The sequence below is a fragment of the Columba livia genome, chromosome 1 (genome assembly GCF_036013475.1).
Source record: "Columba livia isolate bColLiv1 breed racing homer chromosome 1, bColLiv1.pat.W.v2, whole genome shotgun sequence".
NCBI classification, from domain to species: domain Eukaryota; kingdom Metazoa; phylum Chordata; class Aves; order Columbiformes; family Columbidae; genus Columba; species Columba livia.
The window spans coordinates 165,401,348-165,423,679 of record NC_088602.1 but is presented as its reverse complement, the minus strand read 5'-3'; the positions used below and the strand labels follow the sequence as shown (position 1 = coordinate 165,423,679).

Here is a 22,332-nt window from a genome sequence, read left to right as displayed (position 1 = left end):
TATGTTGACCTGCCTTGGTTCTGTCCCCGTCTGTGTGGCCTGTCTGCTGCTTTCCACCACTATCAGTGGTGTTCACGTTGGAGAATCTGTCCATGGGGTTAATCTGCTCTGGACCTTTTTATTTGTCATAAAATATTCTTATAACATTATTTGATATGCATGAAAAAACATTGGTTGTCCTTTCCCTGATGTTATTGTTCCAGCCAAGGTCTGGGCAAAGGTCTGATTGAAATCAATGGGGACAGGTATCTAGTCCTGACCAGGCAAGCTGCAGTCCTAGAAAGAACTGAACGTGTGTTGAACATAGTGTTAGTGCTTAAGTGAGCCTTCTCTGCCATGCTAGCACTGAAAAAATATAAGGAAACTGTCAGAATTCAGTGAATGCTACCTTGACAACATTCCTCTGTTGGAGGAAAACATTGTGCTCATTCAAATAAATGCAGTATGTCACTTAAGACACAGCAGGTACTCAGCTATCAAAACAACTTCACTGTGGGTGTGTAAGCACCACCCCAGAATGGGTACTTCGGCAACAAGGCATCAAGTGGGGAAGGGGAGACCACACAGAAATTGTCTTCTGTGTTAGTATAAACCAGCTTTGCTTTATCTGTCTCCTGGCGCTTTTCAGGAACAGCTACTGCAGAAAGCACACATTTCTTTATCCCAGCTGGCCCCCACATGTCATCTGTGCTTGGAGGCTCCAGAGGCTCTAAACCCCTCACCTCTTGCAGAGGAGCAAGGTAGAACCCAGCGCAGCTTGGTGGAGTGCAGCTCTTCTGAGACCTGTATGTGTGCACTCAGATCCAGGGAACCACTGACTGGCTGATCCTGAAAGGTTTTCACATGAAAAAAAAAACCAATCTGTTTTTCGTTTGCAATCCTGCTTTCAAAGAGACAGATTGTGTGTGAAATTTCAGCCTTTTCAATGGGTATGAGGAAAACAGGGAAACCTCAGACACCTGCAAAGAATTCTACAAAATGAGTTCTTGAAAATGTATTTAGTGATCATTAATCTATTATTATCTGAAAATAGCAGACTGTATTGTAAAATATCAGTGCTGATTTTGTTTTTCACAGCTATCAAAAATTTGTTATTGTATCATCCCTGGATGAAAATATATCTGATAAAATGAACTCTAAGGAAACTAAATGAAAGAGAAAACGAAGAACTCAAGTAGTGTGAGGCCAGTCACATGAGGTAACACAATTCCTGTGAACTTCTCATCACATCTTTTCATTCTGAACAGGGCACTGAAATACCCATACAAGTAACTCAATGGAAGTGTTATATGAAACAATGCAGAAGGCAGGTACAGATTTCAATGTCATGTTTCAGTTTATGACCTACATGCACAGTATCAGGAAAAATACAATCAGTTTAGTATAATATACAATTTGGATAAAATATTTTACCCTGCTCTGCATGTAGCAGTAGCTACTGTTTTAAAGTAGTGTGATCTGGGTACCTCTGAGCACCTTTGTGTGAAGAACAACACAACACAACTTTTGTCCACTCCCGTGAAGGTTTCTACTTTCTTTGTGTTACTCTTCACTTAAGTAAAAGGGAAGACAGAAATAGAAAAAATAGGAAATGTGATTTTAAAGTTAATAAATACAATAACTTGAAGAACTGCTGCAGAACTAGCACCTGCAACCAACCTTAGCTATTTTCTATTTGACTTCTTTTAGTTTGGATTCTGTTACTACTTTTGGATGTCTGACCAGGCCATTTTAAGCATTGAAAGAGAATCACTCAATAAGGAAATATGAAGCTAACTTTTTGTTTAGTGATCTGAAATAGAGTGGTAATGATAAGTTATCACAGTTACCTCGCAGAAGACCTGTGAGGCTTGTGCTAAACAAGACTATTGGAGATAGGTAGCTTCCTGAAATTTTCAGAACTCATTCTGGTTTGCCTTTAAATTGAAAAACAACAAATTTTGTCTGATTTAATCTTAAAATAAAAAGGATAATTATGTATCTCAGTCTGCTCCCTTGGTTCCAGCTGTAGCGGGGAAGGAAAATGTGCTGTATTCACAGGTGAACTCAGTGGGATTAGGGAATACACCTTTTCCATTCTGGCTGCCTACTGCAGCACATGCTCCCCATCACACAACTGGGGAACAGATGTTCCCCTGTTGCCCTGACCTGATCTCCACTGCAGATGCAAGTTAGTTTTGTGCCAAGGAGAAAGAAAAGGTGTAATATCACTCAGTAGTGCGTCTGAGCTTCTTGCTAGTGAAGCCTACAACTAAGATTATATTTAGTTGATTAAGTGTCATTTTTCATGTATTGATGGCTTTTCTTCCCACAAAAGAGAGGGGTAACCCTTAACTCAAGTCTTGCCAGTGTGCAGAAGGCATGTGTTTATCAAGATTAACTGGCATACTGAGATTAGCTGGCACAGCAATATTATGACCTAAAAAGGTCCTCATCCCTAAAATATCGTCACAAAAAGAAAATCACACAGATGTAATGTTTTCTGTCAGAAGCATCTTTTTACTAGTAGAGCCACCCACACAGGAGATGATTTGATTAGATGAGCAGCCGATTTTGCCCTTACAAGCTCTACCACTGCAGTGGCTTTACAGATGTACATATAAAGATAAGCCTAAACCAGCAACATCTCTGCAGTCCTTGCCTGCTGACCAAGAATGTTCCATTTTTAAATGAATAATGAAGATGCCTACATATGGAAAACGAAAAATGTATAAAATCAGCTGGTTTAGCAAGCTCACAGTGAAAGTGAGTGTGGAAAGCTAAGCACTGCGCCTCTTACTTGGCTTGGCTATAAAAAAAAAGTCAATAAGACAGCCAGAAGGTTAGGAGCCCTGTCATCATGTAGGAGCCAAGATCAATGAGCACGAGAGGCAGCCCTCCAAGCCTTGGCGTGAATCAGTTTTCAGGATTGGCAGGCTCCCTGCACCAGCAGGGGAAGCCAAGACTTCAGGAAGGATTGAGATCCCAGGGCTTTGTTACTATCGGAAGGGGTGCAGAAGGCTGGAAAGCTGCTCATGACAACCTCCAGAAGTCCTAAGGTCCCTGAGGCAGTCCTATCATGAGGCTCACAGGTGCTCAATGGCCTGCCTAGTGTTATTGTGAAACAACCCTGTTTACATTTGCCAGGAGGCCGCAAAGCCAACAGCCTTGCATAACACCTTTTGTTTTTGGTGGACTGGCATTTTCTCATGAAATTATTTCACCATAAATTTTTCAGCCAACTCTATGATATTCAGAGGGCACCCTGCCTACCTCAAATGATATTTCACTGGATCTCTGGTCTAACTTGCACAAGTAAATGTGGGTATAAATACACCCTGACAGTGATGAGGCCATTTCCAAAGGGAAGAAAGTTACAATGGAGAGTTTGTAAGAGGGCATGAATCTAACTGTAATAGTTTGTGATAACAGCAATGGTTTGTGGCCAGGGGATTGAAGCAATCCTAAAGTCACTGGCTGCACTCTATCTTTTAATTTTTCTCGTGTATTTACACTTTCCCAATTCACTCATACTCTGTCTGCACGTTGCACTGCAGTCACCAGAAACTCCTGTTCCTTAAAGTGTTTCTGTCTGCCATCCATGTGCTGTCTGTGATTTGATGCAAGTGAATTCACAAAAATAGTAGTTCATCTCTCTGAAAAGTTGCTTACATTGCAGTAGTGATCTGGAAAGCCCCATACTTCCTTGGTTCCTGCAAGTCAATATTCACAGTTATCACGTGGGCTGATTGCTTATGTTGTACCATGTATGAGTCATGGACGGGAGTTTCCTATCAGACATCCAGAAGTGATGCAAACCAGGAGCTTCTACTCTTCTCTCATACACTAAACTTCAAAATGTTAGAGATGCATTCCTTTTACAGGAATGACCACGTTAAACTTCTTTGTTTTGATTCGAAAATAAAATGAGAAATGTATTAAGGAATGTGTTGGGCATGTAGTAGCTGAAAAGAAGGGAAGTAGCCTTGCTAAGTGTTAACTTTGAAACACTGACCCTTACAAAGAGGAACTGACTTTTATCTTCTAAATATGATATTATCAGGAACTAATATAACAGAATTAACGGAATTTTCAAATAAAGACCTGGATTTTTTTTTTGTATGAAATATTTATCAGGATTACTAGAAAGTTACTAAAAAGTAAGGAGTATGGGGTTAATAATGCTAAATTTAACTATAATGATTTAAAAAATAGTTTAATCTTCCCTCTAGTTATATGAGAAAGAATATGCGTAAGAAACCTATGCTGTTTACATTGTAATTGCGTATTTCCATGTCTTGTCATGTTTTATGTTGAATTTAAATTTGAATTTATTAATTTAAAAGAAATGTTTGAATAATTAAAGAATTATTGAAATATTGTTGAGTCTAAATTACATGGGCTGCTAACACTAGCTCCATTTTAGCATTGCTTTTATTTGGAAAGACAGATTTGGAAAATAAACAGTAGAAATGCCTGTACATGCATATACATTTGTGCCTTTATATATGTCATATACATGCCTTTACACGTCATGTATACTCTTAAATTGGAATGCCTACAAAAAAAGAATCCCCAATGGATATTGCTGAAATCCTGTCTTGTGTAATGAACAGCTATTGCATTACAAATTCGGATAGTGGCTTCTCAGCCCTAGGGGATCTTGTCCACTGTTTATCTACCTAGACATCACATATATATTTATAAAGCAAATTTCAATTCTTTTATCTTCAAAGGTCTGCACAAATACAAACTCTCACAACCCTTCACTCCTGTTAAGCTGATAAGTACTTTATCTGCAGTTTATAGCAAAACCAATAGCTAAGGTTGCCTGCACATTTCTGTTCTTTAGAGCTTTTTTAGTTACCTTCAGTGACTGTGAAATTTTTAGGCTGAAATTTATTGAGTTTCTGGATTAACTATATGATGTAACGATGGCTCACAATGCTCACAGAACAAATTGCTTTCTCACACACACACAAGAAGCCCAGTGTATAACTGAAGGCTGTTGAATTCCAAGGAAGGAAAATAGCTCGGGTGTTACTTTTTGATAGACCCATACGAAAGACCTTTAAAAGGACTGTTTAGGCTAGGTATGAAACAAGCCTTTGCAATTTTGCAATAGTGAGATATGAGTCTTCCTGGGAGGAATGTTTGCTTGGGACTTTGATGACTTGGCAAAACACTAGCTGATGCCATGCAGGGAAGCATCTTGTATTAGCAGAGAATGGCAGGAAGATAATCTAGTAAGTTTTTTAGACACTGGATTCTGGACTCTCCCCTTCCTCCCATACAAACAGAGAGGAAATTAAAAGGAGAAAGGTGATACTGAAAATATGAAAACTTGTTCCTCTGTGACACTCCCATTGCTTCCTAATATGACCTCAGCAGGAAGTTCTGCAGCAATAGCCTTTCTATTGAGGTTACTGACAAAAAGTGGAGATGTTAAAAGAATAAAAAAAAAAAGCCATGATGTTTGAAGAAAGAAATAAGTTTCAGTAGAAATACTGAATAGACTGAGACACTGAATAAAGGTTCTGTTTCTTTTTTTAAGAAAACTTCTTCAGCTCATGCTGACATTAATTAGATTTCTAACATAGGTATAGGAAAACAAATAAATATAATAAATAAAATATAATTAGTAGAAGTCTTCTTCAGGCATGGCTGGATACACAGCTGAAACTTTCACAAGTTTCCAGTGTGTTATTTGATAAGAACTTCCTTCTTGTGGTATATTTTGTCAGACACAGCATCCTGTCTGTCAGGTGTCACACAGGGGACCAAGATCCTGAAACAATTTGTGCTAATAGAATCATAGAATGACAGAATGGTTCAGGTTGGAAGGGGCCTTTAAATATCATCTAGTCCAACCCCCCTGCCCTGAGCAGGGACATCTTTCATTAGATCAGATTTCTCAAAGCCCCCTCCAACCTGGCCTTGAACACTTCCCATCATGGGGCATCCACAGCTTATCTGGGCAATCTGTTCTAATATCTCACCATCCATATAATAAAAAATTTCTTATGTCCAATCTAAATCTACCCTCTTTCAGTTTAAAACTGTTGCCACTTGTCCTGTCACTACAGACCTTGGTAAAAAGCCTCTCCACCTTTCTTATAAGCCTTTATATATTGAAAGGCTGCAGTAGATCTCCCTGGAGCCTTCTTTTTAGGTGGAACAACCCCAGCTCTCTCACCTTTTATTCACAGGAGAGATGTTTCATCCCTTTAATAATTTTTATGTCCCTTCTCTGGACCCTCTACAACAGGTCCATGTCTTTCCTGTACTGGGGACCCAAGATCTGGACATGGGCCTCCAGGTGGGGTCCCACCAGAGTGGAGTAGAGGAACAGAATCACCTCCCTCGATCTGCTGGCCACACTCCTTTTGATGCAGCCCAACATATGATTTGCCTTCTGGGCTAGAAGTTCACATTGCTGGCTCATGTCCAGTCTTACATCCACCAGTATCCCCAGGTTCTTCTCCGCAGGGCTGCTCTCAATCCATTTGTCCCCCCAATTTGCACTGATACTAGGGGTTTTCCCAATCCCAGGTGTAGAATCTTGCACTTGGCTTTTTTTGAACTTCATGAAGGTTGTATGGGCCCATTCTTTAAGCCTGTCAAGGTCCCGTCCTATGGCATCTCTTTCCTCCAGCGAATGAACCACACCACTGAGCTTGCTGTCACCTGAAAACTTACTGCAGGTGCACTCAGTCCACTGTCTATATTGTTGATGAAGATATTAAATATTAGTGCCCATATGGACCCTTGAAGGACAATAGAAGTTACTGCTGAATATAATTATTACGAATAGATTTTTATCATTGATATATATTCTATTTCATCACTTCATAGTTTTCCAGTCTCTCTTACTTTCCTTTTAGGTTTACCTGATTCTTGTTTTACCCCAAAAAGTGGAGATTGGAGTACTCACTGTGGACCTGACAACTCTATGCAGCTGGTACATTTAGCTTGTATCTACCCAGGGAAATAGTTGCATGGTTGTGTCCCAGGTGACAGTGAGGAGACTCATACTGTGCACAGGGGACTGAATAAGGCATTTTTTATTATTTGAATTGCCTTGCAAACGTTCTCATGGTGAAATTTAGTTTGGTGGCATTTTCATATCCTACAGCCCTCTCATATCACAAATAAGCTTGAAAACAAAATTTTAAAGTGAGTCTAACTTTTGCTGATGCACTGTAGTCATGTTCTTAGGCAGTAATTAAAAAGAGTCCTGAACTGGTGTTTATAACTTGATGAGACTTCAATAAAACAAATATGGGATAGAAAAGCTTTGGAAGGAGGAAGGATGAGAGAAATCTGTGTGTTTTTCTCTGTCAGGTATCTATTAGCGGACAACTGCAAATACGATCAAAGCAGAATCTTCCTGTATGTTGAAAGCACCACTTAGTCCACTTTCAGTGACCATTTTTTCATATTACCCTATTTATGCTGCTTGACAATTTTGTTTTCATGTTGATGGAGACTGACAGAAAGTTGTGGAGCAGATAAATGGTAATTTCCCTTATGCTGTTGTTGCTTTTCCTAGACCAGGCGTACATGGACTGGGAGAGAGACCTCATTGAAATCAAACCCATTCTGATATGGTGCAAGCATGAGCCATAGTATTTAATTTAAAATAAATCATTCTGTTTTGCAACTTGAACAAAACTGCTGAAGAAAAGATCTCCTTTTTGCTGCAGTCATACTCCTTTTAAACGGATGTAACCTCCCAGCTGCCCAAGGCACTTCAGTGTATCAAACACAAGCCCTTCAATGTTTTTGAATGGCCACATACCTCTCTGTGTCAGTAAACTTGGGCAGGAGACACAAATCCTCAACAATGAACAAATGCCAGCTAATTCCATGTGGCTTGATATGGTTATGAAAAAAATGGTCATTTAGAGAAAATAATCAAACAGTTCTCATTTATACAAGAGTGACTCTTCTAAATACCAATCTTGTCTAGTATCAGAGAGATAGAAGTCTGTCCCAGAATAATTAGAAAGGTCATCTGTCTTTAAAGATTAACAACTCCAATTTGTGCTTTGTCTTTGGGTCTTTTTATTTCTTTCTGGTACGGAGATGCTAGCAGTCTAGTAACAAAATAGTGAAATATCTTTATTGAATAGCTGCACTGTGGTTGGTCTCAGCATAACTTAGCAACTAATGAAGGCCTTTAAAGTTCAGTAGAACCCTCAGTCTGTTACTAGAGGAAGAAATTTAAGACACCAGAAAGTGTATTTGCCTGGAGGTGGGACATTATTATACAACCAACTGCCCTTTCTTTCTCACATACTTCATTCCTTCATTCCTTCATTCTTTCACCTACTGCCTCGGCCCAACATACTGGCCCGAGGGTGGCTGCCTGTCTAATAACTTATTCAGCAGTCTTTTAGAAGAGAAGCTGCCCTGTGAGTCATTTCACACTCCCTAGGCCCTTTATACAGATAACACGAAAGTTCAATCATGCATGCAAACAGTTTTCTTTCCATTAAGGTAATTGGTATATCCCTTTTGAGGATATATGTCACAAGACCTGACTGTATATTGCCAGGCAGCACTTACTGTGAAGGGCGGTATGCCCCTCTGCAGCAGATGCATTGCAGACCTGCTGTGATAACACGGACTTATCACTGGATCATGCCTGGAAGTGCATAGCTTTGCGATAAATGAGTTACGTCTGCCTTGCCAGTGCCCGCTGCTTCTAGATAATTTCAGGCCTGTCGGTGATGGTTTTACCACCGTATCTCACAAGTATCCTTTTTTTTGCTTTATCAAGTTATCAACAAGACAAGCAAACATCTTCCCTCTCTTACCCCTCCGCCCTGTTTCTAAACCTTCTAATTCACTGCTGGTAAAGCTTCTCAGTAATTACAGAAAATGAGGCTAAGCTACAGTGTACAGATAAAAATGAAGATACTCTAAGTCCTTGCTTCCTGATTTCATGAAAAAGCTGAACAAATAATAGTTGTCAGGCTACTGCAAACATAATAATTCACATATTGCTGCAAGGTGTATTTTCAGTTACTTAAGTAGCACTTGTCTTCTTGATCTTGTTTTTACTTTGATTTCCACAAACAGATCTGGGCTTCCTGGAACACAAGCCCCTGCTGTTGCAGGCAATCATATCATGTAATCCCTTTCATACAGTTATCTAACTCTCCTCAAAGCCAGGTGGGTTGTTTTTCCCTACTTCTGTTCCAACTAACATAATTTTTCCTAATGCTTCCTACAACTTCATTTGCCAAAGAACAGTGCTGGTGTCTGGGTAGCTGGTGATTGCTCTGTACACTAAAGCCACAGCTTCTACTCCTAATATCTTTCCATTTGTACTACTTCATTTCACAAAGTCATCCAGAATTTCTTACAGAGTAGAAAAATTCTTCCTGTTTCCAACACCTCTGAGATTCAGGTTATCAGGGAAATCTTCTAGCCCATCACTAGTTCACCTGACACCAACCAATGAAAAAAATTATACAAACTGTAATCATTAAAATAAGATGTATATATCTCTTCTCTTTGGGATTTTTCAGTTCTTAACCTAAGCGCTGTATTTATTTAGCACATACCTGTGTAGACTTTAACTGAAACACACTAAAAAGACAGTCAGAGACCATACTCTTCTTTCACACTTGGATAGTCTGAAATTAAAGAGTATATTAGTTCAAAGAAGTATTTTTCTCCTCTAGGCTCATCTGCTTCTGGTGATCTGTTTTCTACTTTATAATATTTTCAGTTTTTCTACTGACTGACACTTGCTTACTGCAGTAGCAAGTCTCTGATAATTGCTTCTCCCACTGGGCTTGTTTAACACTGCAGAAGGGAAAGGTGGTTTTCATAGGGTGGAATTTCTGTCTTCAGTTGCTGACTTCTATGAACAGCACTGAAGAGGATTTAAAAATCTATGAAAGGCAGGGTAGGAAGAGAAAAAAGGAAGCTTCAAGGGTGTATTAGAAAATTTCCAAAATATGCTGAAAGTTAGGGACTTGCAGGCAGATACAAGCCAGGCAACCACCCTCACTGATCTTCTGCAACTGGTGCTGAACTCTATGGCCCTCCAACTTGAATAGCATTTTCCTGAGAATTAGCTCAGTTGTAGAGTCCTAAGTAAATGTTAGGTTCCCCTTTTCTTTATTCTCAGGGATTTCCCCTCCTGTTTCAAGTTTGAACTGAGACTTTTTTTAAAAAAAAATATGCCCAAGAGATATTTTTGAGTAATGAAGATTTTCAAAGCTGGGTTTTTCCCTTTCCCACCCTCAATAAAATCATAGCATTTCCAGTCTTAATAGATATGTGAGATATGTCCCATTCGGGGAACTAATGCATCCCAACACTACCAAAAAACAAGGTACATGCCTTTGAAATGAAGACTAGTGTCTTCTTCCCTCAGAGGCTCCCACTCATCTTCTTCGGTAAAGAATCTCATCAGGGGACTCTCCTGCCAGGGTGAATCTAGTTGTGACATGAAGGGCCCCACTGAATGAAGTCATATGTCATTGCTTGGATTAGTTTCTCTGGTAGAAAGAACCTGAAACTTGTGTTCTTTCCCTGATTTTACTTGACCTCATTAATCTTCAGGAAGAAAATTGAAACACTGTGTTGCAGCAGGACCAAAGTTTATTATTACACATCCATTCTGAAGTAAGATCTTTGGAAAGAAAAAAAAAAAAAGTCTTAAAAATCCATCACAAAGCTCAAAGCAAATTAGATCAGTTACAAAATAGGACAGTCTAATCCAGAGGATGAATGCAGAGATGGGCAAACTATGCATCCCCAAAGAGTTATGGAGAAAGTGGGACCATAGTTGTATTCATTCCTCTAACAGAGATTTGGAAAGGGAACAATGTGCCAGACTGAAGAATCCTGGTTGCCATTAGAGAAGTGGAGCTGGCGCTTACACCCTTCCCCAACCCTGTGCCCAGAATGGGGACATCTCTACTGTCACATGAGGCCAGCACATGGTGAGCAGAGTGCTAAATACTCTGAAAGCAAAGCTGTTGCTCAGTGTTGCTGTTTTCTAGTGCCCGGTAGGCTCTTACTGGGAAGGTGGCTATAGGAGAAACGTGGACATTAATGGGTCATTCCTTCACATGCTGTGGGACAGACTTTGGCTGGGTTTGGAGTGTTATGTACCTCAGATGCCCTCCTGACGTGTCTCCACACAACTTACCTTAACCCACACACAATAAAAACCGCCTCTAGTAGAACACAAAACAATCATATTGGTGTCCTATACTGTCCCATATATCCCAGCAGAACAAGAAAGGGCAATTGTCTCCATCAGCCCCGACTGTGTGAGAGCACTACAAACTGTGCTCCCAACACACCGTGATTCACAAGATTTTCCTGCCCTCTCTGCAGAAGATTTGGGGAAAGCAGCAAGGAGATGACAGTCACCTGCTGCCATAGGGTCCTCACATTAGATGAAAACACAGAGAAAGATATTTTTTTCTGTAACTGTGGCTGTAACCGAGCCAGGAAGTAGGACATCCACATTAGTGGTATGTAGCTAAAGCAGCAAATCGGTCATAAGGCAGGCATGTGGACATGAAAACTAACATCAAGGTCTAATACAGGGTATTTTGTCATTTCTGTGTGTACTGTTTGTGGAGATTCTTATACTGCTTGCTGTAGTAAAAGCTGCAGATCTAAATATTGATGGTACAGGTCAATGCATCTATGTATTACAGCCTCCTTTCTAGAGCCCACCATATTTATTGATGGATTTCATTGCCTAAGAGGTGCTACATTCATTAATAAAATATATGGGCTCAAGTTTGGGTGCTTCTTGTAAACATTCTTCAGGGACAACATGGCTTATATGTCACCAGGCGCCCAGCATAATGGCTGAAGAAAAGGAAAGGAGCAGCTAGACTTTATCAATAACCTTGGAAGAATCCCCAATCTGACCTGAATTGAAAATGATACCAGCAAAGCTGGTGATGGCAATGATCAAAGGCTCTCAACATTGCCATTATCAACTGACTGAAAGAAGCAATGTTTGCAGCAGCACTGGCACATGGTCCTTCTATCTTAACTAAGATCAACTTTAAATTGCACAGTGAAACAAGGTACAAACTGTCACAGGCACGACTTTACAGAGTGATTTCACAGAGTTTTCTAAGGGGTTCTGACTGTGTTTTAACAGGATGCAGGATATGACCTTTTTCTTTGACAAGAATATCTAGAGAAAAACAACCTTTCACTACCCATAGTTTGTGCACATGTACGCATTTATACACAAACAAGCGCCAGTGGAGGAAACCACACAGTGTTCTCAGTTTTGCAGATCAGCTGTTTGACTTCATTGTGTGTCTATCTGCCCAGTAATCTGAGAGCACATAGCAACATAAGAGTTGCTGGGACAAAAATAGTCCTGCCTTTAGCAAACTTTTCTCATACTAACCCTGAGCAATAGCATGTATAGGAAATGGCGTCTGCCAGATAACAGCTGCTAATTATTGGAAAATGTGTGAATGCCTGATTGGCTTTCATTAGTGGTATATGCAGTAAAGAAGTCAATTGCTAATATATTTATAGTCTTTTTACAGTGTATGGTCTCCATTATAGGTTATTTAAAAATTCTAGTACTGCTTAAGGTGGTTAACAGAGCTATTTATGATAGGAACTATCTTACAATGAAAAACAACCTAACTTTCATTTTCCATTATCACATTCTTTGCCTGCGTTTCTGCCTATAGAATTTCAAGAAAATGAAACAGCAAAAAAATACTGTTTCTGAGATTATGTCTAGACCAGCATGTGTCTGGCCTGTAATCTGTATGAATCTGTTTTGAACAAAATGCATAATGCAGTTTGCAGTGTTTCTAAGGATACATATAATACATATACACACATATATATGCATATGTGTGTCACTTGGAGGAGGGCAGTGAAACAAACTGCAGACTTCCACAGAATTCAACAGAGTGTGAAGTCCTGACTACCAGAACTATTACAGCTTCACTTGCTACTACATCCAAGTGTAAAGTATACAAGTACCCACTATGTATGTATAATGGACTAATTTAAACATTTTTCTGAAAGACAATGCAAATTAAAATATGCAAGAAGATGAATCACTTGTAACATCTTATAGACTTACACAGTTCAGTGTACGTGATCCACAAGACATCAAGCTGAAACACTCCCCTCTTGGTTCCCTGGAATTCATTTACCCTAGAGAAACACCCAGAGATATTTTTTACAGGACCTCACCACACAAACAAGGAAATCTTCTAGCAGAAGAAAGCTTTTGAGAAGGATAAGACAAGATTACAGAATCCTTCAAAATGTGGAAATGAGAATGGATATATTTGAGAAAGGCTTGAGAGGTCAGTATTTAAAATCTCAACAGTAGTGTTGTCTACGAGTCTCTGAAACAAGGCAAAAGCAGCTTTATTTACCCTTGTTAAAGTTTCTTCTCATTCTACATGTAATACATGGGAATAAATATAAAAATATGTATGAAAGGGAGAAATTCGAATTTCAGTTCAAGCAAATTTTCCTGTCTTAAGGGGTTGGCAGAGACAGTACACAGCCTGGGACTAGCGAATAGAGGTGGAACAGCATGCAGAACCACAGTTATCCACTTAGAAACAAACTGCTTACAAACAACTAAGAGGTAGAGGTTTTTTAAACTTTTAAAATTTATTTTTCTTAGTTTGAATACAGAGTTTAAAACAAAACCAAAATTGCATTGTATTTGGATATATTTACAATGGCTTTGAAATCTCATTGGGAAGGTTTCTTTTTGCAACACACCACTTTGGTGGATATTTCAAAAAGAATGGAAGTACATTGACATAAGAAGGAATGGGTTATTGAAGTAAAAAAGGTTTTCAAGGGGACACCTATATTATGCCAGAGATGTGGAGCAGATGCAGAATGTGGTCAGACTGAAAAAGATGTCCAGAACACAAAAAGAAGAGGTATCTTCCAGGAAATAAACTGCTGTATGAATCAGAAACAGCGGGAGACAATAATAGAGGGAGTCCTACAATAATAAGTGGCAAGGGGAAGCCACTTTGTATAATGGCAAATATCACATGATAGATTTTTAAAAGTGTGCTGCATGGTTTCAGCTGCTACAGCTCTACTGAATATCTAAGCTGCTCTGGTATGTATCTTACTAATTATTTCAGTTATTTCAGTAAACATACATCATAGTAGTCTGAATACTTAATCTGGGAGCAGTAGAATAAACTTATGGTTTACAGTATTCTGCAGGAAGACAATAAAATGTCTTTCATCTGCCTGGTGCCTCAGTCCGGTCTTTTCCATGCATCTGTCTGTACATCAGGCATTGGTAAACACCTAGAGAGTTTTCAAATTTAGCACCATTACTTTACCATTACTTTTCTATCAAGTACCAGCTCTTCCTTCTGTAGAAGTTAGGGAGGAAACTATTGGTCTCAGAGTACTCAAAGGTTTCCAATACATGGGTTAGGACAGTGATTGTTTTTTTTTTTTTTTTTGCAAATTCTACAAGAATAATTTGAGAATTAAAATTTAAAATTTTAGCTCAATGCTATGTTTATTAAACATAGACATTCTACTTCCAATTTATAGCACTTCCGAAGACATATTTACCTAGTTGTTATGTTTAATGGACAAGTTTCTACCCTGACATTTTGTTGCCCCTGGTTTCTGTTGTATAACAACTACATGTTTTGAATTGCACTTTAACTGGTATTCCAGGTTATAGACTTCAGTTTTGCATTGGTATTGCAATGACAAAATTGCTTTTTACCTGGAGATATTTTAAATGTGTTTCAGGTCCAAGATCATCATTGTACCCCAGTAACTTCTGTGCACAGAGCTGGTGATGTGAAGACAGTCTTGAGGTATGGGAAGTGTAATGTCATGAAGCAAACCTTAGAAAAGAGAATTACCTCTCCTATGGGCCATTTGTTAAAAAGGGGAGGAAAGGGACCATAAAGTTGCAGAGAATGAGGGCTGGTGAGTGCTTATTTAAGAGGGGAAAATTGAATGTAAGGCTGAACTGACAAATCTCTTCCTTTGTTTCTGTAAACAGGTTGGAAAAGCCAACAGTTTAAAAATTTGACCTCTACATCCATTTAAACAAACATATGGCACTTTTCTTTTGATGTAGAAATTGGCAAAAATTATCTCAACTGTCTTACATTTCTTTATGAACAAGCTTGCTCTCTCACACTTTCTTCTTAAAATGCTTTCTCGCTGATTTTCATTGCGGAGTTTAAGTGAAGTGGCTTTCTCAGGCATGTCTCCTGAATGTAGGTCAGCCAGTTAGCAAACAGAAGTCAATACCATGTGGCTAAGGAGCAACCATATGACTCCATTTAGTCGTAAGTGGTGACTCTTTTTGGACAAAGAATTTGATTTACTATTACAAATAGGGAACATCATAATGAGTCCAGTGAGACTTACTAGCTATGTGTACGGTCATTCATTCATCATTAGTATTCACAGCTGCATGCACTGTACTTGATGGGTTCCTCTTTACACATAATGCTGGTGTCTTGACACTCAGAATTACAATTTTTTGGGAAAAATGCTTTCTGACAGAATACAACCTTGAAAAGTTCATTTTTCTTCCAAAACCATTCTCAGCTATATAAGTCTAGCCTTCTTCATGGTTACTTTATATTCAGTAACACTGTTAATACCTTGGCATCCTCCCAGATACATTTTGGGACTACTATAGCAGTAAGAGAACGTTTCCAAAATACTTCTCCAGTTTCAAAAAGCCCACAAACCCCTATTTCTCTCCTAGTATTTGAATTCATTCATTAAAACTCAGCCAATAAAAACAAATATTTAACATAAACATGTAGGACTTAAGATTTGGCTGCAGTGCTGAGACTATTAATACAGTCTTTAAATGTATATGTATCAGGTGTCATGGATACTGATACTGAAGAGACAGTCACTCATTTTTAAATTTATGATTGTGACTAGTCCCACAGAAGGAAGGAAACTACTCATAGACATATGCACACATCTTGCAAGAAGAGGTCTTTTTCTTTGACAGAATAATATGGAAATTATGGTATTTACAAGCTCAGCCAGAGGGGAAGTCCTTTTATTAAATAATTTTCTCCCTTCAGACATTCAGAAACCAAGAAAGGTGTTTTTAATGCCCTATGCTGATATATCTGAAGGAATTACCCACACCAATTACTTTCGCTCCTACAACTCCTGAGGGCTCCTCTGTGCTAGATGCTGTACAAACAGACAGTCTGTGCCCTGAAGATCTTACCAGCTAAGAGCTTGTTGAAACCGGTGAAATTCCCAGCACAGCTACAGTAGGTTGATTGTACTGCTGTAGTTATAATGGCTGCACCAGGCAAATGACAAGCCTCTCCCAGAGGAATGTTCCTCTGCAGCTGTGACCCACATGTGCACAGAGTTGGCAGACAGAGCAAGAAGGAACAGTGGAATGGCCACGAATGGAGGATGAGACTCCTGTGCTGCAATGGGGTTGGAGAGGTTCTTTAGGTTTGTTCTTTGTCAGAGAGGCTGAAATTTGGTTAGTAAGGGTGACAAACCAGCCAGAAGGAAAACCTGAGGGTGCTGAGCACAAGATGCTGCACCAAGTGGGAAGAAGGCAGTGAGAAGGGCAGGGGAGGATGGAGCTGAGGTAAAGAGACTGCAGCTATGGGTGAAACACGTTTATAGCAAACAGGTAATTGGTAAACACTAGGTTGCTGCAGTTTCAAGGCTGTAGGAGCTCTGTGATCAGCTTTGGAAACAACAGTATTTGGCCTATTTTCCTAAGCATTGTGATGAGTCATTTGAACAAGAAACTACTTTTTCCAATCATCTCCTCCTTTGACCTGACAAGCCAGGCTGAAACAGACACTTTTCCACTGTTGGCAGTACAAAGAGGTGGCAGAAGTTGTCTGAAAAAGCAATGGTCCAAGAGGTGTTGGGACACTCCTGGGAGGCTCTGGAACATTGCAGGGCAGGGAGGAAGGGAAGGCTGAATGAAGGAGCTTTGCAAAGCTTGGAAGGGTCGAGAGCATTTCTGTGAACGTGACAAGTAGAGGCAGGACTTCGAAGGACTTTTCAGAACTTGCAGATGACTGGCAGACTAAGTAGAAAATTAGTGTCAAGGTGTTACAGTTAGTGATCATATCTGGGTAGACTCACAGATAAGAGCCAGTACTGCTTTAACTGAGTTGCAGTTGTTTTGGCCATTAGGTTTCTTGCCAGCTCTGGGAAGACACTTCTTCGTTTGGCTGCATTCCAGGTCTGCTGGGGTACCTGTGCTTGACCATCTATAGGGCTACTCATCAGAAGCACCTTCATATCGTAGTAGTCATTCTAATCTACTAGGAATAGATAACAAATAAAAGCATACTCCATTATCCTACAACTGATCATTAGGTTTGTCTCTTGTGGGTATGCAGAAAGATGAAAAAAGGGATTAGCTAGCTACTTAGTGAGGACTCTTCACATCTTCAGCCAGTCTCAGGCCACCAGTTCTTTTATCTTAGACTGGAGATGACTGAAGGCCATTCAGCAGCACAGGCTAAGCAAAAAGTTATGATTCATTACTGGAGGCAACAGATTCCTGATCACACCTCCATTTCATAAAAATTACTAGGTTAGAAGTACATGAGAGTAAGAGGAGAGAGAACATGAGATACAATCTAATTTCAGCCAGCCTATAGTACCCCATCACTTGTTTCTTGAGCTTTTCATTGTTTGAGACTAAATGAGGAGATAAGGAGGATATATTTTAGCTTGGAGGCACATGGTACCTTATCATCATACATCAATACAGACAGTTCTATATTCCACACTTAAAATTTCCTTTTGCTTATTTGATTGCAGAAAGTAAAACTGGCCATCACACCAAAATCTTCATCTCATGTTTTCAAACATATCTAGTCCGCTTCCTTATACACTACAGCAATGTAAATATAGGATTGAATAATCTCACTTAGCTGTCTGTGTAGAATTGCAGCATTAGTAAATGTGCCACACTGTCTGGCACAGGGTAAGCAAACGCATTTTTATATATGCATTGATTTCCACAGCCTTATCTTTAAACACCTTGTGTTCAACATATGTGAAATGATTAAAAAGTATTCTGTGGTGCCCTCCTGTTCGCCACATTTTGTCCCACTCAGACAACAACCAAAAAAAAAAAAAAGAAATCTCAGGGTATTTTAAAAGAGCCACATGAGTGATATCCCGGACCTTTTATTCATTTCGTGAAAGACATTAGTGACTGATAATGATAGCCTGCTAGATAATAGCAGAGCCAAAAATGAATCTCCACTTGTTAGCTATAAACTGCTTAGTGCAATGGTTCCTAAAGTCTGAATGCTTGAAAAAATTCATGAGAGAAAAGGCCACTATTCTGTCATCTTGATAGAATATGACTATGGTGGTGCTGTTCAAAAGTGTTTACAATGTCACAATGGAAATACAAACAGTGAAAAGTTATGGTACTGCAGACAGCTAGCTTACTTTTAATAAAAACCATTGGAAATAATTTTGTAAGTGTTGTACCCTTTCAAATTAATTACTGAAGTTTTCAACTGAAAGAAAATTAATATAAGATACAGGGCTATTTATATCTCATACCTGAGATATAAATCTCATATTTATATCTCATACCTCATATATCATCATACCTGAGATATGATCCTGAGTTAAAATCTGTGGTAACTTAGTTAGATATGCCTCATTGTTAGATTGTTTTAGATTATTTCCATAGGTATCAGAAAAAGAGAATTTGAAAAATGGAAACCAAAGCTGATGCCATCATGTTATTAATCTAGTATTGTCTTCTGCTGCCTATTATCTTCCTGAGTTTTGCCCTGTATTTCCTTTTTCATCTGTTTCCATCAGCCTTCTCTTCAACACTCAAGCCATCATGCAGCAAAGTGTGGATTATTTCTCTTATACCTTTAATCACACTCTCCACACAACCTTCTATTGGAAAAAAACCCCAAACTTTTCAACTGGAGGAAAATGAATGCTAGCAAACAGAAGGCATGTATAAGCCCTTGCTTCTTCATCTTCTCCATATGAGTTATAACTGGTGGGGAGGTTCTTGTTTTGGCTATGTTGCCAGTATATTTACCTCCAGAAACCCACTTCCATGGCAGAATATCTGAGCAAGAGCAGTAGTGGTTTCCACATTATGCATAACCAAACAGAGAGGATGAGAAAGCTCCTGAAGTCATAATGCAAAGGAGAGAATGGATGCAGTTTATTTTAAACAGGATTTATTTAAGATTTAAGCAGATTTTTTTCCCTTAGGCAATTAAGACGCCATTTTAATGTCTATTTCCAGATATTTTACACGTTGCTGCAATCACTTTCAGATGACTTAAACATATGCACAGTTATTATTGTTTATTCCTTCTGTCATCTCATACATTTTCATTCAGCTGCTCTTTATTTTGAACCTTCTTTGATCTATCTTGATTTAGGTCTTGCCAAACTGAGAACTCTTAATCAAGAGAACAAATACTTCAAAAAGACTTTCTGGTATTAAGTCTGTATTTCCCCTTCTCCCTTGTCTTCTCTGCCACTTTTTTTCTTCTTCCTTTTAACACCAGAGTGGAAAGAGGGGGGGAAAGGATTAAAACGTGGACATTTCTCATCACAATATGTGATCACAAAAAATACTGTACTGCTTCCAGAATTTCTTTGAAGCATATCTCTAAACCTTTTTCGCTATTGATGAAGTTCAGCACATAGCTCATGACATTTGGGCTAGAAACTGTCTTGCTATTAAGTACCACTGCCTTCTGGAGGCCTCTGAAACTTCCATTATGATGTACCACTGTACTAGATTATGATATACCATTTGTTAGACACCCAGACTACTAGTTTTCTTAATTTTATTAAATATAGTAGTAGCTGCAGAAAAAGTAACTGGAGAAGATCTCTGATAGTTCCTCTACCAGCTATAGAGACAGGCATCTGCATTTTAGGCATCCTGACATGGATAGATGAATTTCGCCCTATGAAGCCAGTCATCCAAAATTCACACTGTAATAAAATTGTTGTAAACAAGGCTTCACTTAGTCATGATGTGATCATAGAATGAAAAATAGACTGTATAAAATTAGCATAGTACACCCAACTGAGAGTTCCTCTGGTGCAGCTACCACTTCTGATATTATTTTGGACATCCACATAGTAAAGGAAAGACTGAAACTGGAACATTCTTGTCTTTTTCTGGAGACAGAGCTAAGAAGAAATTCTGCCTCAAAGATAGATTTCTGCACGGAAATGAGGTTTTCCTCAGCTTTGTGAGTGGTGTATGTCAGCAATCCTCTCTGGCTCTGTGTCATGTATCTAGAGAGGACTTGGGCTCACGACGGTGCATTAGAGCCTTGGTGGTTTTGGGATAACATGTGACTTCTTTGGGTTTTCTTTTATTGTCCTCCTCTCATGTCATCTTTGTAGCACGTCACCTCTTCTTATCTTGATATGTTACCTCTTCATGAGACTTCTGATCTCTCATTTGTTTCTTAGATGTTTTTACAGTTTCTTTTCAAGACATGTATACACTTCATCTCCCATAAGTTTTCCAAAGTTCTGTCTGACTTGTTCAATTAATACTTAGCTCTACGTTTTCTCCGGTACCCACAATTTACTGTTTCCAACACATGCTGAAGAAAAGGTCACACATATACAGTTTAGTTATTTCCTCTGACCTTCTTGCTTGTGGCTTCGGTTTTCTCTGGATTTCACTGTATCTTCTGCAGTTTTTCTTATATTAAAGTTACTGATTCGTATTTTCCACATTATTTGCAAATTATAATATTCTCTCTTTATCTCCTTATAATTTTTGACTATAAAGTTCCTGATATTTGACACTGCAGTGCCATTTTAAGTGAATGCTCAGTATCACCATGGACCATACTCTCATATTTTAATTTCATGAGTTAGCAGGGCATCAAAACACTCAAGCTCTTTTCTTAAAGTCACTGGTATTTTTCTTGGATCGGTGCTACTTACATGACATGAAAGCTGCCTGTTTTGCAGTGTTACCAGTAACAATCAGTCTTGAAGGGACCAGCTGATACTTCCTGCTTTAAGGTTTGAATTAGAGGGAATCAGGTGTTTGGGATTAAACATACCTGAACATTCTGTTGAATTGGAGACAAGAATTTGCCCTCCATTTCCATTCACATTAATCTAGTCCAGGTGAAATTTTAAAAACCGTGTGGTTTATTTTTGACAGTGAAAATTTCCATAATCTTTTACTGCTTGATATACTTCTACTATTTTACAGTTTCATTTTACAAATCTGCCCTTAGGAAAATCCAGGAAACCCAGTATTCCTGGAGCAACTTTTCTTGTAATCATACTATTTCAAATGAATGCTCTTAGGGTAAGGTAATTCAGAAGGTGATTGCAACCCAGCAGTGGAAGCTCCATCCTACATAAGGATCCCTTTGAAGGAGTCTAGTCAGGCTTGTACTCTGCATGCAGTGTTGGGGCAGGTCCTCTGTAGAAATGCAGTGATCAAAGTCGGACTGAACTGACTAGATTTTTTCCCATGACTGGCAGTATTTAATGTTAGGATAGTATCACGTTGTTCTGACAATCATTTCCCTTTTTCTTTCAGCCTTAATGGTTTCCCTTCAAAATTTGCAGTCTCCTCTGCCACTCATCTAGATGCAAGCTAGATAAGTGGTTACTCTTTGATGCAGTTCCACAGCCCTCTTTCAAAACACCATGTATATCTGGGGGGAAAAAAAAAAAAAAAAAGAAAAAGAAAAGAGAGATTAGACTTCCAGTATAAACTTGATATACAATTTCCCCAAGCACTAACCTTGTAAAGGTTTAATGCAAAAATACAGTAAAAATTCTTAGTCAAGCCAGATTGAAGACCTCCATACACAGCAACTGGCCACTACATTTCTGTGGTTAGGTTTGGATTCTGACTCACACTGCTCAGAGTTGTTATGCTTTGAACCACTAACAATAGCAGATAAAGAAACACCCTTAAACCTTTTGCTTAAGAGTCATTTGCTAAATTCTGAATCACATCACATGGTACAAACTTTTAAGATTAAATTGCACAATGGAAAGTGTGGTCAAAACCAGCTCCCTGAAAAATATTATTCAAGGATTCATGATTTTTCATCTTGTATATTTAAAAAAAATGCACAGTACACACCCATCAGGATTAATGACTCTATCACGTACGGGGAGTGAATGGGTTTCTTTAATAGTTCACACCCAAGTTATTGGCAAACTGTTCAAATTATGCAAACAAATCAACCAGGTTATTTGTAGTTCTAGGCACTGAATCACATACTTGAGCAAAGGACAATTTAAACAAAATTCCTCCTTCAGGAAAACAACAAACATGCTCTATTC

At 38.8% G+C, this 22,332-nt stretch overlaps 1 long non-coding RNA gene across 1 annotated transcript in view; it reads left to right on the top strand.

The window, feature by feature from the left end:
* LOC110363192 (uncharacterized) overlaps positions 1-22,332 on the top strand; it is a 124,895-nt gene that overhangs the window by 80,103 nt on the left and 22,460 nt on the right. The window contains exon 3 of the long non-coding RNA XR_010468302.1: positions 14,764-14,831. This is a non-coding gene — a long non-coding RNA (uncharacterized LOC110363192). The remainder of the gene's footprint in view (positions 1-14,763; positions 14,832-22,332) is intronic.